Source organism: Oncorhynchus masou, chromosome 1 (genome assembly GCF_036934945.1).
Source record: "Oncorhynchus masou masou isolate Uvic2021 chromosome 1, UVic_Omas_1.1, whole genome shotgun sequence".
Lineage (NCBI taxonomy): Eukaryota > Metazoa > Chordata > Actinopteri > Salmoniformes > Salmonidae > Oncorhynchus > Oncorhynchus masou.
Genome location: NC_088212.1, coordinates 7,418,765 through 7,423,431, shown reverse-complemented (window position 1 = coordinate 7,423,431; position 4,667 = coordinate 7,418,765).

The following is a 4,667-nucleotide window of genomic DNA, read 5'->3' as shown; positions in this document are numbered from 1 at the left end:
TCTTCTTCTCATCTTCTTCTTGTCTCTGTTTTGGTGTTTTCTCCGTTCTCTTTCTTTCTCCCTCTTTCTGTTTGTTGTGCTCACCCTCCATCTTCTCCTCCAAGTCCATTTGGTTCTGTTTCCCTTTATATTTGTCTGTTTCCATATTTTCTAATTCTATCCGCTGTTCCTTGATTTTCTTGAAGAGTTCCTCCAATTCAGACGTATTTTTGTCATTAATGAGGGCTGTCTCCATCTCCATCTCTCTCTCCACTCTATTTTTCATCTCCTCTTCACTTCGTCTCCAATCATTTTCTCTCTCTCTGTCTCTATCAAATGTTCTCTCTGGTTGAGTCTCGTCTTTCAATCTAATCTCTTCTTTCATTCTCACAACCTCTCTGTCTAACACTAGTACATTTTGGTTAACCTGTTTCACTCTCTCATTCTGTCTTCTAAACGCTTCTTTCGCTCTTTCAAATTTGATTTTGTATTGAATCTCTTTTGTTGTCATATCTTCTTTCAGTCTCTCAACCTCTCTCTCTAACTCTTTTACCTTTTCGTTAACCAGTTTGACTTTCTCATTCTCTCCAATACGCATGTCTCTTTCTCTTTCAAATATGATTTCCTTCTCAATCTCTTTCAATCTCTCAATCTCTCGTTCTAACGCTTTTATCGTTTCTTCTGCCTGTTCCACTTTCTTCTTCATTTCTTGTCTTTCCAGTTCTGCTTTTCTCTTCCTTTCCATCTCTCCTTTCTTCTCTCTCTTTCCCTCTCTCTTCCTGTCTCAATAGGTTTGTTGTTCCAGGCCAGTCTTGGTCGCTGATCCTCCATGACTTTCTGCCATAACCTCAATCTCTCAATCTCTTGCTTCATTTTAAAAGGTAAAATTAGTGATAACCTATTACCAAGACATACTTTCAAAGGATTTGCAGAGAATGATACACAGAAATACAACCTAGAGCTAGGTAATTGAATCAAACACTGGACAACATCAATAGCAGGGTCATTTTGATCAATTCATCTGGACAATTCATTGTCAATTAATGTATTAACATGGTTTGAAAAAATTATGAGACATTTTATGGAATCAATTATGTCCAAAATATGTACAAATACAAACACACAACCTTCTTGCCCATTCAGTTAGGGGTTTGAGAAATTCCTGTTACAATTTGTGTGATGTTACAACAATGTTTTCTCTGATGTTTATGCTTGTAGAAATTATTCCTACAAATGATGCTTCACTAATGCAGTTATTTACAACCTGCACAGATACAGTTATCAACAACAACAACAGTAATGACGTTAATAAGGAAGTGGATATTCAACCGGCAGAAGAAAGGCAGAGGGGTTGAGATAAATGAAGGTTAGGTTCAGGACCGAGGGTTGGGTTAAGGTAAAGGTTAGGTATAGTTTCAGTGAGGTTAAGGTAAGGGTTAAGGAAAGGAATAAAAGTTAACATTGGGTTAGCGTACCGCTGTCTGCCACTATTCATTTTCAGCTGGGTAAATATACACTGCCTTTTAATAATAACAATGACATGTCTTACGTGGGCCAGTTGTAGGTCCACCATCAGTAGATCCAGCAGTTGTTTGAGTCTTTGGATCTCCTGCAGTTTTCTCTGGTGCTCCATTGCTTCTGTTGCTCTCTCTGCTTCCCTCTGTCTCTCCACTTCCCTCTGTCTCTCTGCTGCTCTCTGTCTCTCTGCTTCTCTCTGTCTCTCTGCTTCTCTCTGTCTCTCTGCTTCTCTCTGTCTCTCTGCCTCTCTCTGTCTCTCTGCATCTCTCTGTCTCTCTGCCTCCCTCTGTCTCTCTGCCTCCCTCTGGCTCTCTGCATCTCTCTGGCTCTCTGCCTCCCTCTGTCTCTCTGCATTTCTCTGTCTCTCTGCCTCCCTCTGTCTCTCTGCCTCCCTCTGGCTCTCTGACTCCTCTGGCACTCTGCCTCCCTCAGTCTCAGGATCTCAGCCTTCCACTCTTTCATGATACCCCTTTCTACTCTTCTTCTCCTCCTTTCATCTTTTAAAAGGGCTCGGAGATGGTCTGTCTCAGACTGTAATTGTTCAATTATCTTGTCCTTCTCCGTTCCACAATTCCTCTTCTTCTTTTCCTCCTCCCAGAGGCAGACTTGAAGTCTGTCCATCTCCTTCTTCTGGTTTCGGATCGTTCGATCCTTCCCCATCAACTCAAGCATGTGGGCTTCCTTCTCTGTACAGGTCTTCTTCTCTTCTCTTGGGAAGTGAACCTCCATCTCTGCCTGCTTATAGCTGGAAGCAAAGTAATGTCAACACATTACTTAGGAAGTGAACTCAGACAATTTACTACAATATTAAAATAATAATTAAACTTCTGCTCAATTTAACTGTCTTTAATAACACAAGTCACACAACTGTGACTTACAGTACGTGAATGTGATGAGTTGACTGTCCATGATGGCCAGAGGTGGGTCATGTGTCACTCTGGTCCAGGGCGTTACGTACAGCTTGCAGACACTGAGCCTTCCTTCAGCAAGCCACACATAATGCCCTGGACCACAGCTAGGTTATGTGATGAATGACTTACAGACTGTTCCACATGATAGGAGGGGGTAAGAAGACAGTCCCAGTAGGAGACGGAGATCGTCCAGAAGAAGAAGAGCTGTCCATCTCCTCAGAGACTGCAGGAAAGGTCTACAAGTTTTATTTCTGGAAAATAAAGAGATGCCTTCGTTCAGCAACAATGTGTGTTTCTATGTTTCTGTCACTACATGGTGCCATTGTACACAACATTTACTCACCAGGTCAGTGAATTCAGAAACAGTCTTTAGAGTTGAGTCCTCAAGCTCTAGCCTACAACCCATCATGCATCAGCACAACTAATATAATAATACCTCATCACAACTTCATAATCACAGTACACCTGGATTGTGTTCACAAAGTGTTTCAGGGTAGGAGTGCTGATCTAGGATCAGATCGCCTCCTGTCCATCAAAACGTATTCAGTTTAATTTAAAAGACCAAACTGATTATTGATCAGCCCTCCTTCTATGAGACTTTGTGAAAGAACCTTTCTGGCATATGCTGGCTAGACTGTACACAGACAACTCAGATAGTCCGACAGACAGACAGAAGAGTAGATACAGATGGAGTGATTGATAGCAACATAAATAACTAAGCGGATGGTTAATGTATTGTAAACTTTTGTAAATATTTGACTCACCTCAAATCACACGTGTCAAACCTCAGTTTTAGTGTTGAACCGAATAATATCTTCGGCATTAACTTTCTCTGTTCTGGAACTGTATTGTTGCGTCATTTGAAACGCTTGAGCGTCATAATCCGTTCACCGCTCCTGCTTGATTGACAGCTAGGGGTTCTCCTGCGCATCAGTGTCCAAAAGTCGATAATGTTTAGCTACTCATAATTGATAAAGACATTTATAACTATTTTCACTTGACTTTTATTTCGTGTGTTATTGCCTAAGGTTATGTTGTGTGATTTGTCTTTGTATGGGCCTAAAGTTCAATGAAATAAATCCACGTTGGCCAGGTTGACCCGCTCTCCCCACTATTTATTATTTATGCAGTGAGGATTCACCCCCTTTAGATAATGATGTTGTAATTTATATACAGAAAAACGTTGTTCTGAGCTCAACAAGCAGTAGTAGCAGTTTGCAAATCATAGAGCCAGATTAATGGCTATTTCACCGATGCAATTCGGTTCCCGAGATTCAACAGAAAGATCCGTTCAAAAAGAGCCGTTCGTTCGTGAACGACACATCACCACACTGTAGTTCTCCACCATTTCGTATCGTGAGCTGGAGGAGCGTTCGTCCAACTTCTCATCCAAGTAAATGGCAGCGGCGCATCATCCATCCGCTGAACTCCCAAGGGACTGGGAGGATAGTTCACGATGCAACAAGCGTTTGGGAGGACATTCATTGAAACGCAATGACTGTTTTTAAATTCTTGAGGGACTCTTGCTCCAGGGGAAATCTCAGCAGCGATGTCTCTGCTGTGCGTCAGAGGTGAGATCTTTTCCTTCTTCACTATGCTTATTATACTGTACATATCGGTCACATTAATGACATTGCACTCAGAAAAGTTGTCTGTAGGCTATTGGGAGATGCGCATAGCCCGTTGAGTTGTCACGTTCCAATCCAAACATGACCTGGGATGTGAGAAGGGAGCTATTCTATAACACATGTAGATGACATGTTGTCTTTATATGTAGATTATATTTGGGTTTTTATATTTCATATTTGATTGATGATTAGGCCTCTGACTTTTTATTCCACTTTGGCTACCTTGCACCATATTGTCCTCTCTTGCTATATCTTAAACCTTATGCCCTTGTGCAGATCTTCTCTCTAAACAATAGTCATGATATTTTGAATGAGTTGAGTAAACTACACTGTTGTTAGCTTCTCAGTCTGTACTGTACTGTCCCTGGAAGACTCTCCACATAGTTCACCAAGATCCAGTCCACTTTGTACCACTGGTCAACTCATCATCCAAACCTCTGATTAGTGAATCAGGTGTGCTGGTGGTGGAATACATGATATGAACTGGTTTGGGGGAGGACAGGTTTGAGAAGGGACCATGGACTTTTCTGACCAACATCACATTGACAGCTCCTCTGGCCAAAAACTTAAAACTGACTCTAACCTAAACACTAAAGATAACCAAACCCTTAAGCCTTAAAGGTAGTCTCAT